The following is a 22,443-nucleotide window of genomic DNA, read 5'->3' as shown; positions in this document are numbered from 1 at the left end:
AAACAATCCTATTCATTCGTACGCTGATGATATCACCCTGCACTTTTCTACGTCTCTTCACAGACGTGCAACCCTTCAGGAAACAAACTGTTCACACAGGGAAGCCACAGAACGCTTGACTTCTGATCTCTCTAAAATTTCTGCTTCGGGAAAGGCTGTGGCTGCCCCCTTGTATTGTGAGACAAAGGGAAACGTTCAGTGAGGTCACAGCGGGGTTTAATGATAATTTTACATCACCCCCTGATCCAGTGCTTTAGACATCACTGGGAGTAATTATGGTTTCGGCAGGTGCTTACTGGTGCCTTCAACATGCCTTATCAATGTACTGCAAACATGGTTACATTTTTATTTAAATCCTTTCCTTTGAATATCTGTCTGATATTAATTATCGTTTCGGCAGGTGCTTACTGGTGCCTTCAACACGCCTTATCCATGTACTGCAAACATAGTTACATTTTTATCTAAATTCTTTCCTTTGAATAACTGTCTAATATTCGCCAGAATCTGCGTATGCCAATCAGGCACATAATAAATAATCAATTTCTTTCTTCCTCAATGCTGTACACATACATTGTTAGATTTCAATATTTCGGGTTTTATGGAAATATCCCTAGCCTACTAATTTTAAGGTAGTTATTATTTATTTCTCAGCAAAAAATGTTTTTTTTTTTTTTATCATGATCTCATTGAGAGGATTAGTAATTAAATTAATTAACTGAATTAATATAAACATAGCCTAACGGAAGCAAGCCTAGCTCTCTGATGGAAATGCTAATGTTAGCTCAATATTATCTAGCATTTCTCTCAGGTGACAAATTCCATACACCCTATTTGTATGTGAGGGTTGTTACAGTTTTTAACCAAGGAGGCATAGTAGATGAAATAAGGGTGACAGGTAGTGAAGTTCTCATCAGCTGGTGAAGTGAATTTACGCCGCCATCCAAATTCTTCTTAGATTTTATCATATTACTATAATAGCCTACAAAATGTTGCTGTATTGTTAAATAATTTTGATAAATAATTTAGGAAATAAAACATGTTGGAGAATAAGATCTTGTGATATTTGCAGGAAATAAATGCATTGATAAGCTCCATTGGAGAGGCCTAGAAGTTACCAAACCAGCGTTCCCAAAGGTTCCAGTTCCTGGTAATGATCAAAACAAGCAACGCCGCGAAAAACGTCTGTGAAATCGGATTTGTTGTTGGTGGCAGACATCACCACTAATTGGGAGCGATCACAGCAGGAAGCGACTGTAAAATAGACCCTAAGACCACTAACACACCAAGCACCGAGACAGGAATGCCACAACCCTTCAGTTTATATTCAGTGCCTACTTGCTGCTAGGACACTGGGGCGATACTTATAAAAGGTCATAAGAAGTACCCATAATTCTACTCAGCTCTGACTTTGCTAACTACTACAAATAGCACAGGCATGTATATAAAATATTCATCAATTGACGGAGAAAGGGATTAGAAAGGTATAAATATATATTACATATTTCTTTCATGGCCGGCATGTAATAAATAATGAAAATTAGTACTTAAAACAAGATCTGCCGCCAGAGGGCAGCCTCAAACGTAAACAATAACAAGCAGTCACCACTCGAACGCCACGTTTGTATCACTGCAACAACACCAAAAAGATGGAGAACGCCGGCCCTGTTGCAGCCATCCCAAAAAGGACAAGGAAACCTAATTGGTCTCAAGATGAGTCTTGCCACTTATTGACGCTTTATCAAGAGCATCGCCGGAGAGAGCACTTTGTTTGTCAATGTTGATCTCAAAAGTAGTGGTCGCACCAAGTCTATAACAAAAACAATACCAACATGGTTTAATCTATATCTTTTAGTGAGTTCAGCTCACTCAGTTCATTGAGAACGTCTTTCCTCTCACTTGTTGCTCGGCCACTTTGGCTGATGGGCGATTATTATGCCTTATTACACCTCCGACCTAGTCATACCAGGACAGCGAATTTATGAAAATTTCATAGCCCTTATGACAGATTTAGACCGTTTATGAAATATGAAAAATATCCGCCATTTTGAAGTCTTATCTGCCTCGCTTCTCTCGGGTGGTATCACCACCACCAGTCGTTCTCGGCTGTCAAGCGAACATTTTAACAACTACATGTGTGTGTGTGTGTGTGTGTGTGTGTGTGTGTGTGTGTGTGTGTGTGTGTGTGTGTGTTCCCGTGTCTGTCTTTTTTGTTTCACTATTACTCTATCTGTATGTGCGTGTTGTTGGTCTATCTGTCTATCTGTCCACCGTCTGTCTTTTGTCTATACATCTCTCTCTCTCTCTCTCTCTCTCTCTCTCTCTCTCTCTCTCTCTCTCTCTCTCTCTCTCTCTCTCTCTCTCTCTTTCTCTCTCTCTCTCTCTTTAGGCCTACTCACACATTAGTAGTCACATTCTGAGCCAAACAGTTCTTCAATCACTCCATACAGTTTTTCTGTGTATTCGTAATGTAAATGTCTACTTATTTCAATGTATTCATCTATTCATTCCTGTCAGTGTCTAGACTGCGGATGGATGTGGACTGAGAGAGAGAGAGAGAGAGAGAGAGAGAGAGAGAGAGAGAGAGAGAGAGAGAGAGAGAGAGAGAGCAAATATTTGTTTTCTTTAAAAAATGTTCATGCCAAGAGAAACAAAAAAATAATAAATGGATTTCACTTCCTAAGGTAGTGTCACTTCCTAAGGTAGAAAAATCTAAAATTACGAGGAAGAAAGAGTTATGAAACCTCCCTCTTGGGAGAGTTCAAGTTATAGGTAGGAAGATATGCAGAAGCAGGCAGGGAGTTCTTGATTTTACCTGTAAATTGAAAGATATGCTGAGAATACTGGTTAACCCTTACATTAGAGAGGTAGACAGAATAGGAGTGAGAGGCAGTAAAAAGTTTTGTTTAGTGGGGCCGCGGGAGGAGGGAAGGTATGTAGTTTGTAAGACTGGAAGAAGTTACCGTGAAAGTAACGATAGAAAATAGCAAAAGATGCAACATTGTAGTGAAGAGAAAGAAGCTGAAGACGGTCAGTTACAGGGCAGGAACTGATAGAAAAAAAAATTAAAATCCTTTTGATTACACCCTGTTCACAGTATGAGTGGAACCCCCTCCCCCGATACATGTGAGTACGCTCGGATGTATAAACCCCAGTAGAAAGTTAACAGTTGGAGGGATGAGACAAACTGGCGGAGACGACTCAGAAAACCCACCTTCATCGAAGCGGTTTAGGTAGAGAAGAAACGTGGTTTCCAGTTTAGATTACACTATGTTACAAAATTTCACTTTTGTCTTATCCTTGACCCCAAACCATAATTTTCCAGTTATTTTTTTCCATCTAAACAAAGTACAAAAAAATATTTGGATCCTAAAACTTTGCTTTTGTGGTAAGAACAATTAATTTACATTTTTGCCTTATTTAATTATACTATATCGTACTATTAGTTTTCATGTCAGGTAAAGACCTTTGGAAAATCTCAATTGTTTATCTAATTGTTTTTGAAATGTTGGTAATAAATTAAAACAATGAAAGAAAAAATACAGTGTTATAAAGATTTTTAATCCTAATAAGATAATTCTTGAACTGATCAGATCTAGCAAGAAATCTAGCAAGAACATTTTATTCAATGTAAACATTTCCAGAATATTCTATAACTTTCTAGAATACTGTAAAAAATATGTAGAAGTATCAAGAATTTTCTAGAATCCACAGGAATTTTTCTAGAATGATCCAGAATATTCTAAAGTAGATTCAAGAACATTCTAGAAAGACTGAGAACATTCTGGAACAAACTCTAGAAAGACTAAGAATATACTAGAGCACTGCTTGACAATATAAAAGTAGGAGCTTGCAGACCACCAGTCAGTTCTGCTTTGGCTGCCTGAGAAGACGCATCACAAGAGGTTAAATGGCATCAAGAGGCTGTAATCATTTTCCAGATGCATTTTGCTATATATGTGGTTAATTCATGAAGACAAGAACAAAGAAGTTATCTGTGACAGCATCTGGAAAAATGGTGAAATTTAGCTATTTTGGGGCAAAACATAATTGTAAAAGCCACAAAAGCAAAGTTTGACAGGAATATTGTTCTCCAATGAAAAGAGTTGAAAAATAACACTTGCTTGTCAAAGACAAAAATCGTGTTACATTGTGAGGACAGACCGAGGGTGTCAGTATAAAAGAGGTGTCAATGAAAAAGTGGAGATAGTTATCTAGAAGATTGTACTGAGTTGTTAGGCGGAGGAAGTGCGTTGTGAGACATTGAACAACACAGAGTTTCCTCTGTACTCAAAAGAAATCTTAGAAAGATCAGACGTTCTGTGGTTTCCCTACGTAAGTTGTTTACTTGGACGTCTACGAGAGAATACGTGGGAATGTGAAGAGTGGTATCACCAACGTAGGTTTGGATAGTGTTACAGGCCTTTCACTCATTATTGTATGTATTAATATTTAACTTTAATTATAAGGGCCGAAGAGGACGAAGGTGTCATTTGGGGGTAAGGGGGAGTTATAGTAACACAGAATATAAAACGAGGTGGAAATTTGGCTGGACGCGAGGTGGACAGGCATTGTACTGGTGGATACGACGGGAGGAAAGGTGGAGTAGCAGTGTGTTTACGGAGAAATTTGTAACCATTTACTTGCCCTAAAATTCTTTTGCCTGATGATGGCACGAAATTTGCTAACGTAGTCCATGATTCTATATGCCAGCAATTCATCATCAAGATATGTATAGTTCTCCTTAGTGCAAATGGTTAAGCGAAAAGCCACAATTGTAAAATTCACAACTTGCCGTTTCCTGATTTTATAGACAGGCCATGTTTAGGATAGCTATATGCTACAGGTCATGGCTTTCAATTTTTTATCATGCAGTTCCATTGCGACAAATTTACATTTTGTTATCTTTAGTATCCACTAGCTGAGATTGCGGCGTTACCTGAGTAGAATGTGGCTGGGAAAATGATGTAAAAATGCAATGTAGCTGGTACAAACTAATCTTTATTCTTTTTAACTGTATCATTAACATGATATTTATTATGTCAGATTTAAAACTGGCCATTTGTGTTATTGATCATTTGTGTTATTGGTTATTTGTTGCATCTTGTGGCACGATACCTGAGAGAATTTGGTTACCGGTTTCGTTCTGGGCCTGGTAAGGCACTCAGAGGGCAGGAGGCCTGTTTCAGGAATCGTCATCCAGCACAGATGTAACTGTACACTGCAGCTACCGTTTGCTTTGTCCTGTGATTTGCTGCCACCACTAAATGTGGTACAGTACTTATGTATGTATGTATGTATGTATATTTGTATATATTGATGTACACCATCAGTTTATTAAATGTGTCAACCCCAGAGAACTTCCAGTCTTATGAAATGTTTTATGTTTGTGTTTTATAGGATGGTTTATATTCTTATGAGATGTTTTATCTGTGTTTTATAAATTGCCTGGTTTGCATAATGTTTTATAGATCATTTTGTTTTCCCTTTTTATTTCTTAATATTAAAATTGAGGGCGTTCGCAGAGTTGTTTGCGATTGCTGGTTGTTTTAATGTAGGATTCGCTATACACTAAAACAATTCTCTGGAGATAGTAGATCGCTAGTAAGAGGTCTATTTTCAATCTCCCATAGGACGGGAAAATACCTTTATACGGTAAAATCCGGGGAGAGCCGGCAACTCCAAGAGTATCACGATATCGTCTGGTTTCAAAGCTCCCAGCAATGAGCTCTGAACACCAGTAACATTTAACGGCACATAACGGTAATGAGACCTAAAACAAGTAAAAAAAAAAAAAAAAAAAAAGGTTGATCATCCTCAAGCAAAAACAAATTCAGTATTTTGAAGCAGAATATTCTTAAAGGCAAAACGACAGGTGTGGATTAGACAGCCGAGAAACTGTGGATCAGACACCCGAGAAACTGTTAACGTGACCTTTTGGTGGCTCCGGGCCTGACATGTCAGGAAACACAGAACAAAAGTTAGGAACCATCCCATAAAAGATTAATCAGCCATGAAATTTATAGCTAAAAAAAAAAAAAAGTCATACTTTGTGTAATATTCAGCAGCTGGGAGGCTCGCAATCGTATGGAAAAACTGCCAGATTCTGTTTAATTGCGCGCGCGCACACACACACACACACACACACACACACACACACACACACACACACACACACACACACACACACACACACACACACACACAGAAAAAAAAGTTATATTGCAAAAAAAAAAAAAACTTTGCGTCATTTGTGTGTTATCAAACCAACTAATAAAATATTAGGAATGTTTTCAGCCACCATCATCAAATAGAGAGCAGGAAATATAGCAAAACGAGCTAAATACTACACACATGATCTCGGATTTGAGATGTATCATCATCATAGGACGAATTCTATTATTCCTCTCCGTATAAGTTTACTTTATCCATTTAAGTTACACAATTAACATCAAATCTAATAAATCCTGGCACATAAAGCTTTATAAATCCTGGCACATTTGAAAGAAACAACCATGTTTTGATGCCAAGTCTTAGCAAGACACCAGTGAAGATTGATTTTTGACATCGTGTTTTCCAATGTCTTCTCTGAGTTGCCGCTTTCTTCTTTAGAAATCAATCCTTTCACACTTTGGTTCTTCTTTCTTGATATGTTCAAGCAATCAACCACACCACATGTATAGATCGGGATTTTACAATACCACTGCAATCTCAATACCGGCCGGTTCTTTCGTCTCTGGAGAGTTTTCGGCGGCCTCATTGTCACTGCAGCACACACACCAAAAAAAAAAAAAAAAGTATATTTGCTTGATTCTTTTCGGGATTTGCCAGATAAAATATTAGTTTCTGTAAAACAAATGTTTCAAATTAAATATGTTGCAGGAAACTAGAAATAAATGTGACAACACTAAGAGCTTAGTTGTGAGTATTTACTTTATAATAACTGTCCTATAGTGTGCATCACCAGAATTCAGTGGATACTGTTAGCATGAACACTTAGGATTAATGTTTTGTAGCATATAGGTACAGTACATAGTTAAGAGTGGCGCAGTAGAGAAAAGGAGGGAGCAAGAGAAAGAAGATACCTGATACGCGATAAATGCCTGCCCGCACTCTAGAATTTACTTTAAGAAACCCGCACTCACACATAGTATTGATCCTGTCATAACACTATGTAACAAAATTTCCCTTTTTGGTCTTGTCATTGGCCCTAAACCATAATTTTACAGTTATTTCCATCTAAACTATATATATATATATATATATATATATATATATATATATATATATATATATATATATATATATATATATATATATATATATATATATATATATGTATATAAAGTTATTTTGATCCTAAAACTTTGTTTTTGTAGTTAGAGCGATGAATTTACATTTTTGCCTTATTTCATTATACTTATAGAATGGGTTACTATTGGTTTTCATGTCGGGTAAAGACCTTTGCAAAATCCTAATTATTTACCTAATTGCTTCTGAAATGTTGCAGATAAGCTAAAACAATGAAAGAAAGAACATAAATTGTCGTAAATATTTTTAATTTTAATAAGAACTGACCAGATCTAGCAAGAAATTTGTCATATTTTGAAGAATTTACTTGTATTTCAGAAATCTCATATCTTCCAGAATGTTCTACCAGACACTTTTAGAAGTTTCTAGAACATTTTAAAACATTATATTCAATATAAACATTTACAGAATATTCTATAACTTTGTAGAATATAGTAGAAATATGTAGAATTATGAAGAATTATCTAGAATCTACAAGAATTTTTTAGAATGATTCAGAATATTCTAAAGTAGGTTCAAGAATATTCTAGAAAGATTGAGAACATTTCGGAACACATTTTAGAAAGACTAAGAATATTCTAGAATACTGCTTGGCAATATGAAATAGGGGCTTGCAGACCACCTATCAGGTCTGCTTTGGCTGCCTGAAAAGACGCATCACAAGAGATGAAATGGCATCAAGAGACTGCAGTCATTTTACAGATGCATTCTGCTACATATGTGGTCAATTCATCAAGACAAGAGCAAATAAAGTTCTCTGACAGTGTCTGGAAAAAAAAAAAGTGAAATTTAGCTACTGTATTTTGGGGCAAAGCAAAGTTTGACAGGAATAATGGAAATTTTCTATTGTTTTGTAATGAAAAGATTTGGAAAATAACACTTGTTTGTCAAAGACAAAAATCGTGTTACATAGTGTAATTTTTGCTAACTTCCCTTTGCCCCCCCCCCAAGATGAGTTCGATATATGTTATAGTAGAAGAGCTGACCTCTCTTACGAAATTATCAAATTCCAGCCACCCCCTGTAATGTTCATAATAATTTTTGCAAGACTGTAGTCTTTTTAGAGTCAGCTTGTGTTCTGTGTGGGGGAAGCGTGCTGGCTGCTGCCACCTCCCATCTCTTCGCCATTCCTCCCATTCTCCCTTGTCATGTGACTTAAACGACGTTTCTGAATGCTCGGGTGACGCTGTCTTTGTTCAGTAGTGCTTGGTTGGTCGCTAGGGAAAGAACTCACGCTTGGAGGGAGTGATGGAAAGCCAGCACGAAGGGTGGTGGGCTATATTTTAGAGGGCTATTATTAATGTTTATCGGCGGAGAGTTAGTGGCGGTAGCCCCTGCTGTAATAGATAGGATTAGCTCCCTTTTGAGAGCTTTTCTGGGAGCTGTGCCAGATAATTGCGGTGGACTGCTTAGTTTTACCATCTCCGTCACTGCGTTCTGGGTTGTTTTGTGTCTTATTGGGTGTATGGTGTATGGGTGGTCGGCTGTTGTGTACCTGTCTCTTAGGAAATTATTCTTGATAAGTGTTCTGTGATGTTATTTTTACAGTTCTGTTTTATGTACGTTTTTCTTCTTCTTTTTTAACGTCCTGCAAATGAGTGTCATATAAAACGTTTTATGCTCGCTGTTTAGAAACAGGTTACTTTTTTCATAGAATTTCAATGATAAGCAGTCATAATGAAACACCAGAACTTCCTTTGATAAGTGGCCATTATAATGATTTGTGGCCAATAAAGTATTTTTTGTATGTATGAATATAATATGTATGTATGAATATAATATATATGTATGTATGTATGTATGCATGCATGCATATATTCAGTACATCCGATACTACAAGAAACAACAGCTAAAGCCTTTTTTTTTTTCTTCCTCTTCTTTTCCATGGGAAAAAATCTTCCTAGATAGTTCTTGTCATAACACCATTCTCATTTTTCCATGCACAGCTGTCATCTTCCGTTCAGGATTTTTCCAGGCTGAGTGCAGTTGAAGACAGTGGGAGGCTCAGGTCAGGTGGAATCTCATTGCCTCCATTATCCATAATTTATATTAAGATAATGGTGTAAGCCGGGTATTTTGTTATCTGTTCGGCTTACGTTGCTGCGCTTATATATTATATTCTTAACCTCCTTATATTCTTATATTTTTAACCTCATTCTCCTCCTCCTCCTCCTCCTCTTCTCATTTCATTGCTTTCTCAATTTTCTTAATACTCTTCTCACATTCTCCTTCTCCTCTGTCTTCAGTTATATTTTTTCCTTATTTTCATCTCTTTTTTTCTCTCTCTCTCTCTCTCTCTCTCTCTCTCTCTCTCTCTCTCTCTCTCTCTCTCTCTCTCTCTCTCTCTCTCTCTCTCTCTCTCTCTCTCTCTCTCTCTCTCTCTCTTTTCCACGTCCTCCTCCTCCTCTTTCTTACCCTGTTTGCTTCTGAAATTACAAGGACAGAAATATAAATGAGAGAGAGAGAGAGAGAGAGAGAGAGAGAGAGAGAGAGAGAGAGAGAGAGAGAGAGAGAGAGAGAGAGAGAGAGAGAGAGAGAGAGAGAGAGCATTTTCTTTTAAATCTAAGAGAAAAATAACAAACTGTATGATGAAGCAAAGTAATTTCCCTTGTGATGAAACACACACACACACACACACACACACACACACACACACACACACACAGTCATGCATACAAAATAAATTAGTCTCGTATGTGGGTCTCTCTCTCTCTCTCTCTCTCTCTCTCTCTCTCTCTCTCTCTCTCTCTCTCTCTCTCTCTCTCTCTCTCTCTCTCTCTCTCTCTATTGTTTGGTCTAATTAACTGAACAAAGTTCAGGTACCGCAGGGTTTGCTGAGAGAGAGAGAGAGAGAGAGAGAGAGAGAGAGAGAGAGAGAGAGAGAGAGAGAGAGAGAAAGGTAATATCAGAATATTACATAAATGCAATATAAATAAAAAAAAAATAGAATAAAAACTAAAATCCATAAGAAAACAAATAAATAAAATAAGAATATAAATTAAAACCTTTTTGCTTTTTGTGTTTCATGGTAGTGTATAAAGTTGCCTGGCCTCCAGATATCAATAATAATAACAATAATGATAATAATAATAATGATAATGCTAATAATAATAATAATAATAATAATAATAATAATAATAATAATGATGATAATAATGATAATATTAGTAATGATAATAATGATAATAATAATAATAATGATAATAATAATAATAATAATAATAATAATAATAATAATAATAATAATAATATTATTATTATTATTATTATTATTATTATTATTATTATTAATATTATTATTATTAACAACAGCAACAACAAAAACAACAATAACTATAACAATAATAATAATAATAATAATAATAATAATGATAATAATAATAATAATGATAATAATATACTAGGCTATCAATCCCAAGCATGGCAACTCCATCTCTCTCTCTCTCTCTCTCTCTCTCTCTCTCTCTCTCTCTCTCTCTCTCTCTCTCTCTCTCTCTCTCTCTCTCTCTCTCTCTCTCTCTCTCTCTCTCTCACATAACGAGGTCAAGGAACAGACCTCCTCTGGCTTTCTATCTTGTTGCTCTGTCAATCTCTCTCTCTCTCTCTCTCTCTCTCTCTCTCTCTCTCTCTCTCTCTCTCTCTCTCTCTCTCTCTCTCTCTCTCTCTCTCTCACATAACGAGGTCAAGGAACAGACCTCCTCTGGCTTTCTATCTTGTTGTTCTGTCAATCTCTCTCTCTCTCTCTCTCTCTCTCTCTCTCTCTCTCTCTCTCTCTCTCTCTCTCTCTCTCTCTCTCTCTCTCTCTCTCACATAACGAGGTCAAGGAACAGACCTCCTCTGGCTTTCTATCTTGTTGCTCTGTCAATCTCTCTCTCTCTCTCTCTCTCTCTCTCTCTCTCTCTCTCTCTCTCTCTCTCTCTCTCTCTCTCTCTCTCTCTCACATAACGAGGTCAAGGAACAGACCTCCTCTGGCTTTCTATCTTGTTGCTCTGTCAATCTCTCTCTCTCTCTCTCTCTCTCTCTCTCTCTCTCTCTCTCTCTCTCTCTCTCTCTCTCTCTCTCTCTCTCTCTCTCTCTCTCTCTCTCTCTCTCTCTCTCTCTCTCTCTCTCTCTCTCTCTCTCTCTCTCTCTCTCTCTCTCTCTCTCTCTCTCTCTCTCTCTCTCTCTCTCTCTCTCTCTCTCTCTCTCTCTCTCTCTCTCTCTCTCTCTCTCTCTCTTTATCATCGTCATCATCAGCATAGTCACCATTGCCTTCGTCAAGCAGCAGGATAAAATTAAGGGTCAAGGCTAAGAACAAATAAAGAAAAAAAAGTATATCGATGATTTTTTTTATTTGTTTATTTATTTATTTATCTATTTTTGCGAAACCTAGCATGTAGGTAATGTTGTATAACAGAAATTTTTAATGTGATGGCTGCGACTCCTACTGTTACTGCTAATACTGTTACCACCATTACAAACACCCCTACTGCTACTACTACTACTACTACTAATAATAATAATAATAATAATACTATGCAAAGGTTGGCTGTTTTACATAGATGTGTGTAACGTGTGTAGTGCGCAGGCTGCAACTGTACTATGTGTTACTGATGTACTTAGGGACACGGAGATGGTCGGCAGCAAGTTTGCAGCAATCCCTCCCATATGCACCTCCCAGGAAATTATTTACACAGATGGAAGTGTCAGCTGACTCCGCCACCCAAAGCCGTCTTCAAACTTGGAGATACGCTCAACATTCTTGATCTTTTCCTGATCTCCTATCTCTGCTTACGCTGTCGCTTTGTCTTTTCCATTGGGCTCCTCCGATCTTGTCCTATCTCTCCAATAAGGAGTTTTTGGAACTAATCCGTCAGATGTCGTCGCTACTGCATGTCCCCTAGTGACATGAGCTAAAATATTGTTATCCCGTGTGCATACAGATGCATAGAACATTGATCATTATGATACTTTCGAAATTCAGCATCGACTTTTAAATATCTTGTACGAATAATTTTGAGAGAGGTTAGTCAAAACAAATATTTTTCGTGATTATTTAGTGATACTCTTATCAATATTTTAAATGCGGCATATTATAAGTTTAAAATCTATTGATTTGGACAATGAAAAGGATAAAAAAAAATAAGACTACTATATAACATTTTTTTTTTTTTTTTGTATGTAGGAGGGACACTGGCCAAGGGCAACAAAAATAAAAAAAAATAAAAATAAAATGCCCACTGAAATGCCAGTCCCATAAAAGCGTCAAAGCAATAGTCAAAAAATTGATGGATAAGTGTCTTGAAACCTCCCTCTTGAAGAAATTCAAGTCATAGGAAGGTGGAAATACAGAAGCAGGCAGGGATGTAGAGCGGGGATCGGTACAGAAACTTCCAGACAGGTGCCGTGAGTTTATTTGAGGGCGCTGTTCACAGGCGCAGTTAGATTCCTCAGACACGGTCACAGCAAGTATACAACAACAGAGGCCCAAACTCCAGGTGGTGCTTAAATCACAATAAAGGAAAACCATTGCAGGCGTGTGTGTGTGGTGTTTTTAGGTAGGCGTCCAGTCAGCCGAATGAGAATGACCGAGACCGTGGCAGTACCCAACGAGGTGTAAACCGCATTACTGGAACCTACCTCGAACTTCTAATGGTGTATCTATGTACTCCTACAATACTCCCCCCTCAAGAACGGAGTTCACCTAGTAATATAAATAGTGAGGGTGTTGATTGAAATACACTGTCCTCCCTGAACGAGTTGTACGAGGGAAGTTAGGCATGGTATGGTGAGGAAGATCAGACTGGAAATGAGCAGAATGGGAAGGTGTAGAAGCAGAGATATCAGGCAAAGGAGATGAATTAGAGTCTAAGGTAGACGTAGTTAGGTCATCTCTATTATTAGATGTTGCTTGTCTGGTGATTGGTATATAAGCTGGATTCACACGGTCAATAGATACAGACGTGTCACCCTGAGGAAGTCTGAGGATGAAATATTTCGGGTCACGTTGTAATTACTTCATAAGGTCCTGAATAAGGAGCTTCTAAACTTTTGCGAACTCTGTCAATCCGCACCCAGACCTTTGAACATGAAAACAGAACGTTAGGAACATATGGTTTAGATGAGAAGTGACATTCACCTGATGAAAAGTTATAAAAATTAATGGCCTGCATTTCTTTAATCAAGTGGTGTATAGTATCTTTGTTTGTTGATATTGGCGAGTCTTTAGTGATAATTGCAGAAGGACACAACATATGAGTTCCTGTGACAGCAGTGAATGGCGAGTAACTGGTCATATTAGGTGTCAAGCGATATTCAAGTAAGACTATGGGCAAAGCATAAAACCAGTTCTCTTGTCTAGCACGTATCGCTGATTTTAGAGAGCGGTGATGGCGTTCAATGATACCGTTCGCTTGAGGATGATAAGCAGTTGTTCGCATGTGATGGAAGCCAATAATTGAGGAAAGCTCGGAAAACAACTCACTTTCAAATTGAGCACCTCTGTCTGTCACTACCTGTAGCGGTACTCCAAAACGAGAAATCCAACCAGCCACGAATGCAATAACGACGGAGCTCGCGGTGGTGTCTATTACAGGTATAGTTTCCGTCCATCTTGTCGTTCTGTCAATGCAAGTCAGAAGGTAACTGTATGGGAGAGGGTATGGATAGTTAGGGAGAGTAGCAGGAGGCAATGGTCCAACAATATCTATATGAACAGTCTGGAAGCGATCATTAGGAGTAGAAATAGGAGAAACTGGTGATATTGTGTGTCTGTGTGTTTTAGCTTGTTGACATTTAAGACAATTCGTTACAAACTCCTTTATATCTTTGTCCATACAAAGCTAGAAATAACGTTGTTTAATTAGTTTAGCAGTGGTTTTAATACCAGGATGAGATAGATCGTGTAATGAATGAATGACATTTATCCTAAGAGAAGAAGGAACAAACGGTCTTGGTGCGTTGGTAGATGTGTCGCACCATAGAGTAAGATTAGAGGGCAAGGTATAATTGGATAATCTCTCCTTGTACAAACCGACCTCGGTGTCACCTTCCTGGGAACGAGCTATGCCACACAAGTCGAAAGAATCAACTGAAATTGCACATGATGGTCTTGATAAACAATCGACAACAACATTGTTGTCCCCACGGATGTACACTACTGATGATACATATTCAGAGATTAAATAAAGTTGCCGTTGTTGCCTATCAGACTTTGCAACTGACTTAGAATGAAAAGCAGAAACTAAAGGTTTATGGTCAAGGAACAAGGTGACCGAGTGGCCATCAGTGAGTGTTTCAAAGTGAATGACAGCCAAATAGGAAGCTAAGAGTTCTCTGTCATAGGTGGAATAGGTTTTCTGAGTGTCAGAGAGCTTTTTGGAATAAAATCCTAGAGGCGTAGGCGTGTCATCTATAATCTGGTATAGAGCTGCGCCAACTGCGAAGCTCGAGCTGTCAGTCACAAGCTGGTAATCATTTGCCTTCGGAGAGGGATAGGCGAGGGTAGGACGAGTGACTAGGGCTTCCTTCAAATTGTTGAAAGAGTCCCTTGCAACATCTGTCCATAAGAGAGATTTAGAAGATGGATTATGCCGTAAGAGTTCTGTCAGTGAATAAGCAACATCGCCAAAATTAGGGATCATTGGTCTAAAGAAATTTAGCATCCCCATAAAATGGCGCAATGCAGTTGAAGTTTGAGGTAAAGGAAACTCTGAAATTGCAGTGACGTGTTTTTGAGGTGGTCTGATTCCATGAGCACTGACCTCATAGCCAAGGAAGGTGAGCGAGGACTTGAAAAAATTCACATTTATCTATAGATAGTCTTAAGTTGTGTTTTGCTAAAGTAGAAAGAACAGTCTTAACATCAGCAATGTGTTCTTCAAGACTTATACTAGCTACTAAGATGTCATCCAAGTAGGTGAAAGTGTTCTTAACATTAACCAATATGGTGTCAATGAAGCGCTGAAAAGTGAAACCTGCGTTTTTAAGACCAAAGGGCATATACAAAAATTCAAACAGACCAAACGGTGTGCATACTGCAGTCTTAGGTACATCATCTTTGACCACAGGGATCTGTAAGTATGCACGCTGTAAATCGATCTTTGAAAATATGGTCTTACCCTTAAGTGACATGGTGAGACAGCGCAAATGTAGTATGGGATATTTATCATTCACAGTTACGTTATTAAGTCCGCGACAGTCACCACAAGGTCTCCAAGCACCGGGCTCCTTCTTAGGCACGAGGTGCAGAGGAGACGCCCAAGGAGGGTTAGAGCGCCGAATGATTCCGGCATTAAGCAAAAACTGAAATTCATCTTTAGCCGCTTTGAGCTTCTCACCTGTCAAAGGTCTTGCTTTGAAATGTATAGGAGGTGAGTCACCTGTATCAATACGATGGTGTATAGTTTCCACAGGAGGTGTAGTGGTTGACAACTGCAAAGGTGAAGTGAGAACCGGAAACTGAGAAAGGAGTTCAGCAGCTTTTGAGTCTATCCCATTATAATTAACCAAATATGAAGAAATAGGAGAATAAGAAACTTCAAGAGGAATCTTACATTGGGTAGAGGAGTCTATTAGCGACTGTTTTTTACAGTCTACCATTAGTGAGTTAGCTGCAAGAAAATCGGTTCCCAAAATTGGATGTATAACGTCAGCAATGACGAAAGACCAAGGGAAAGAACGCCTGATACATCGTATCCCAAGGTCTACATCGACTTCACCATAACAACGTATGGGTTTACCTGAAGCATTAGTAAGACTAATAGCAGTTGGCCTGAGGAATGGAGTAAGTTCTGATTCATTAGGAAGCAGCGAAAGTGATGAACCAGTATCTATCAAAAATTGGTAATTCTTGCAACCGATTGTGGCACTTACTCTAAGTGGCAGTCCGACAGTCGCAACTGATATTTCTACAGACTGCCCTACTAGTTTCTCGCCTGGTGGAATACGCGAGCGGGGGAAGAAGAACGAGAATTAGGGCGAGAATCTGGCAAAATATTAGAAGCTGTAGAAGAAAGTATACACCATCGTTTACATGATTTTGCCCTGTTACCATAATACAGATGGTACCTGCACACCTGAGGACGCTGACCTTCATGAAAGGCGCGCACTCCAATGGGAACACAAGTTCTAGAAAATACATTATCCTGACAAGCTCAAGTGAAATTTGGGCCTCTATTACCATTATCTCTGTTCCAGCTCGCAGGCCTGGACCCTTGTCTACCTTCCACCATGGAAACATTAGCGCTGTTGTTTACACTTGCATTACTTGAGCCATAGGCCAACAATGTCTCAGCTACACGAGCCAGTTCCTCTAGTGTAGAGCTCTCCTCATATGTCACTAGGAGAGGTCTGATGCTACTAGGTAATGCTTTCAAAAATTTCAACTTTATAAAGGAATCATCCACCCCTAGTTGAGTAGCTATTTTACGCAACTCTCTCAAATACGTGGAAGGTCTGTCACACATTATGTTATTTTGATTAACAGGAGAGTCAAAAAGTTCAGGTTTTGACCTGGTGAAAAGAGACATCAAAGATTGCTTTAATTCACCATAGTCTGAAGAATTGATGACTTCATCACTCAATTGATTGATTACTCTAAGTGGCAAATTTGATAATATATGGTGAAATTTAGTACTTGAAACAGTGATCTTGGCAAGAACAAACTGTGATTCAATTATTGTAAACCAGCGTGTTACTGAAGTCTCATCAAAGAGTGGTGGTTTGACAGCAACAGCTGCGGTCACGGAAGAAACAGTATCCTGCGACACACCAGATATAAGTAGCGAACCCTCGTCCTGGTTCGGCATAGTTCCAAGGGCATAGATTCCAAACAGGACAAAAGTAAAATAATAGAGTACCTGGACGACCAGCATATAGTCACTGTGTAGTTATAGTCTGCCACCAATCACCACAGTCCGTAGGCCGTCCCTGCTCCACGATGATCACGTCACGTCTAGTCACTCCGGGGTCACCACTTGTAGAGCGGGGATCGGTACAGAAACTTCCAGACAGGTGCCGTGAGTTTATTTGCGGGCGCTGTTCACAGGCGCAGTTAGATTCTTCAGACATGGTCACAGCATGTATACAACAACAGAGGCCCAAACTCCAGGTGGTGCTTAAATCACAATAAAGGAGAACTATTGCAGGCGTGTGTGTGTGGTGTTTTAGGTAGACGTTCAGTCAGCCGAATGACCGAGACCGTGGCAGTACCCAACGAGGTGTAAACCGCATTACTGGATCGTACCTCAAACTACTAATGGTGTATCTATGTACTCATACAGGGAATTCCAGAGTTTACCAGAGAAAGGGATGAATGATTGAGAATACTGGTTAACTCTTGCATTAGAGAGGTGGACAGAATAGGGGTGAGAGAAAGAGGAAAGTCTTGTGCAGCGAGGCCACGGGAGGAGGGAAGGCATCCAGTTAGCAAGATCAGAAGAGCAGTTAGCATGAAAATAGCGGTAGAAGATAGCTAGAGATGCAACACTGCAGCGGTGAGAGAGAGGCTGAAGACAGTCAGTTATAGGAGAGGAGTCGATGAGACGAAAAGCTGTTGATTCCACCCTGTCTAGAAGAGCAGTATGAGTGGAACCCCCCCAGATAAATGAAGCATACTCCATACATGGACGGATAAGGCCCTTGTACAGAATTAGCAGCTGGGGGGTGAGAAAAACTGGCGGAGACGTCTCAGAACACCTAACTTCATAGAAGCTGTTTTAGCTAGAGATGAGATGTGATGTTTCCAGTTCAGATTATACGTAAGGGACAGACCGAGGATGTTCAGTGTAGAAGAGGGGGACAGTTGAGTGTTATTTAAGAAGAGGGGATAGTTGTCTGGAAGGTTGTGTCAAGTTGATAGATGGAGGAATTGAGTTTTTGAGGCACTGAACAATACCAAGTTTGCTCTGCCCCAATCAGAAATTTTAGAAAGATCATATGTCAAGCGTTCCCTGTGGCTTCCCTGTGTGAAATGTTTACCTCCTGAAGGGTTGAACGTCTATGAAAAGACGTGGAAAAGAGCAGGATGGTATCATCAGCGTAGGAGTGGATAGGACAAGAAGTTTGCTTTAGAAAATCATTAATGAATAATGAGAAGAGAGAGGGTGACATGACAGAACCCTGAGGAATACCACTGTTAATAGATTTAGGAGAAGAACAGTGACTGTCTACCACAGCAGCAACTGAACGGTCAGAAAGGAAACTTGAGATGAAGTTACAGAGAGAAGGATAGAAACCGTAGGAGGGTAGTTTGGAAATCAAAGCTTTGTGCCAGATTCTATCAAAAGCTTTTGATATGTCCAAGGCAATAGCAAAACTTTCACCAAAATCTCTAAAAGAGGATGACCAAGACTCAGTAAGGAAAGCCAGATCACCAGTAGAGCGGCCTTGACGGAACCCATACTGGCGATCAGGTAGAAGGTTGTGAAGTGATAGATGTTTAAGAATCTTCCTGTTGATGATAGATTCAAAAACTTTAGATAGGCAGGAAATTAAAGCAATAGGACGGTAGTTTGAGGGATTAGAACGGTCACCCTTTTTAGGAACAGGCTGAATGTAGGCAAACTTCCAGCAAGAAGGAAAGGTAGATGTTGACAGACAGAGGCACAGTTTCGGAGAACAATAGGAGGGACCCCATCAGGTCCATAAGCCTTCCGAGGGTTTAAGCCAGTAAGGGCATGGAAAACATCATTGCGAAGAATTTTAATAGGTAGCATGAAGTAGTCAGAGGGTGGAGGAGAGGGAGGAACAGGCCCAGAATCGTCCAAGGTAGACAGAGGCACAGTTTCGGAGAATAATAGGAGGGATCCCATCAGGTCCATAAGCCTTCCGAGGGTTTAAGCCAGCAAGGGCATGGAAAACATCATTGCGAAGAATTTTAATAGGTAGCATGAAGTAGTCAGAGGGTGGAGGAGAGGGAGGAACAGGCCCAGAATCGTCCAAGGTAGACAGAGGCACAGTTTCGGAGAATAATAGGAGGGATCCCATCAGGTCCATAAGCCTTCCGAGGGTTTAAGCCAGCAAGGGCACGGAAAACATCATTGCGAAGAATTTTAATAGGTAGCATGAAGTAGTCAGAGGGTGGAGGAGAGGGAGGAACAGGCCCAGAATCGTCCAAAGTAGAGTTTTAGCAACGGTTTGAGCGAAGAGTTCAGCTTTAGAAATATATGTGATAGCAGTGGTGTCATCTGGTTGAAATAAAGGAGGGAAAGAAGAAGAAGCAAAGTTATTGGAGATATTTTTGGCTAGATGCCAGAAGTAACGAGGGGAGTTAGCTGTTGAAAGGTTTTGACACTTTCTGTTAATGAAGGAGTTTTTGGCTAGTTGGAGAACAGACATGGTTCCGGGCAGAAATATAAAGTGCATACTTAGTAACATGGTGACATATGGAGATAGTTATTTTCGTGGGGATTTTAGCATCTCTTTCAAGAAGCGAGGGATATGGCAAAGTAATCGAACAGCAAAACATCTCTCAGGACTGCTCTGGCATAACGGGAGAGGAATACAGAAGGCCACAGGTTCATGGAATAGTGGCATGGACAATGCAGCAGGGATTAACTGGTTGTCCAACTACGTGTTTTTTTTTGTTTTTTTTTACTTCAACTAAGGCGGGCCAGTCAGATTTTTATTTATTTATTTATTTATTATTGTTATTTTTCTTTTTTTGGGTCAGATATACAGCATTACTCTCGTCAGGACGCTCGAGTTGCCTATTTTCAATTAAAATTGTTGTTTCCATATGCTAGAAGTTGATCCGTGTAATTTGGAGCTTAAGTGGCACGGACATGTTGTCTTCATTTTTACTGTCGTATACATTAGTACGCTTCCGATCAATGGTGTACTTTTTTTTTTTAAATCTCGAGATGAGCAAATAAATCTAAATGCCAATTCACTAGAAAATCACTTTAAATACTTTTGTTTAAGAATGAAGCTCGATTTTACCTGTGTTACTAGTTAGAGGGAATTGTGTAGGAAGGTATATTATATAAGCTCATTACATCTTTATGTATATAGAATGACACTGTAAGCCTATTTGATATTGCTCCTGTGTGTGAGAAGGGGACATGTCTGGTGCTGCCGTCTGGTGACACTCAGTAGTTTACCAAATTCCCCATTGCTTAGTCGATATCTTTACATCTAAAAAATAAAAATAAATAACAACAATAAAAAAAGGAAAGAAAACAAAATAATAATTCATATATATTTTCTACTTAATACATTTAAAATCTGTTGGCCATTCATCAGTCCATTTTCCTTGATTTCATATAAATTATTTTTTATTAAAGTTGGACCCAATGTAGAGCATTCCAATGTAGAGCAACTTCCTGGTTTAGAAAATCATTAAAGATAAGAAATAAAGATAATTCTTTTACAACTAATTCTAACTATTATTTAGGTTGTGTTGGAGTAATGTTGTGTGGGATTAAGGCTGGTTGTTTTTACATTGTTCAATGGAATATTGGTGAAGAGGGACTGCGTCAACGCTGGGCATGTGAAACTGGTAACCAAAGCTGGCATCTTTCATTTCATTGACAAAGGAGAGGGAATTTTTTATCGCGTAATTGTTTTGTGTTATTGGAGCGAACCCAGGAACAAAAATGTTTGCTAAATTATATAATTACATGTATCCAAGGATGACAATATGGATCTAATTGGAGAACGTGCTTTGTGGGCTGCAGGGAGACCATAACTCCAAAGCACTCCTGGGTGGAGCCGAAGCAAAATTCTGAATTATCTAATCGAGATTTTTTCCTGCGTTCATAGTGTTGGGTTTACCTTTTAGTCCCTTCTTGAAATTATTTCTATCATTCAGAATTTCATATGTATCACGTTTTTCCTTAATCTAATTTTGTTATTACTATATTTATTAATGTTTTTTTTTTTTGTCATTGAGAAATCAAAGAAATCTTTAAAGAAAGTAAACAGTGATAAAGTTTATAATAGTGACTGGACTGAATTATTTCTTAAAAATCAATCCTATCAGCTTCAAGTACCTTTAACACAAGATTAATAATCTCTCTCTCTCTCTCTCTCTCTCTCTCTCTCTCTCTCTCTCTCTCTCTCTCTCTCTCTCTCTCTCTCTCTCTCTCTCTCTTTGTCAACCACATTTATTCAGTGTTAACACCTCATCAAAATAACTTCACCTCCCTCCCAACTCTTGCAGAAATTTTCATATCATTAAAGTGAACTGAGCAGCCAATAACCACGAGAGAGAGAGAGAGAGAGAGAGAGAGAGAGAGAGAGAGAGAGAGAGAGAGAGAGAGAGAGAGAGAGAGAGAGAGAGAGAGAGAGAGAGAGATTTCATCTTTCTTCTTCTTCTTCACGTCAGGGCGATACCATACCGACCTTACATCACGCCTCGCTTCATGTCATGGTTCGTCCAGCCTCCAATGAAATGCCGCAGACGAAATCAAATGAAAGCAATAAGGAAATGAAGCAAATGAACAACATTTGAACAACGTGGATTGAAAACAACGTGGATTGAACAACGTGGATTGAAACAAGGTTACGGCTTGTAGAGGAAACCATTATAAACTTAAAACAAAAGTTTGAAAAAATAATGGAAATAGGAGTGTTGAACGAAGAAGTACAGACAGCATAAACTACAATAAGAACTCTGAATGAACGAATCACCTATCTCTAGAAAAAAGTAAAAGATGCTCGACCCCCTGACACCACAGCATCCCGGGAAGAGGACCGGTCTCTGGTGCTGGGGGACTCCAACCTGCGATTAGTCCTATCGCCTGACCTGGAGAGCTGCTCGATAAGAACCATCAATAGAGCTAACGTGGATCTACTAAGAAATTGGGTGTCGGAGAAGCTGGACTGGACCCCGTCAAGATGTTACATATACGCACGCCTGTACGACTTTAAACGTATTATAGATTCAGTGAATAACATTGCTGCACTTACTGGTGAACTCAATGAAAAAAAAAAAAAAGTAAAAAGAATGGAAATATTCATAAGTCAGCTTGCACCAGCAATTGCCTCAGATGAATTTTGAAGCCAGAATAGGAGATTTCAATGAACATCTTGATAAATGGGGTGAATGCCAATGAAATTTGTATTATAGAGATTGACTTAGGTTTCATATTTGTTATCGGTGAAGTAGACGATCTATTTTACGACTTGGCTAGCTAGGGAGTCATCTGAATG

The sequence above is a fragment of the Scylla paramamosain genome, chromosome 3 (assembly GCF_035594125.1).
Source record: "Scylla paramamosain isolate STU-SP2022 chromosome 3, ASM3559412v1, whole genome shotgun sequence".
NCBI classification, from domain to species: domain Eukaryota; kingdom Metazoa; phylum Arthropoda; class Malacostraca; order Decapoda; family Portunidae; genus Scylla; species Scylla paramamosain.
The sequence above is the reverse complement of the archived record's forward strand: the minus strand, read 5'-3'. Positions refer to the sequence as shown.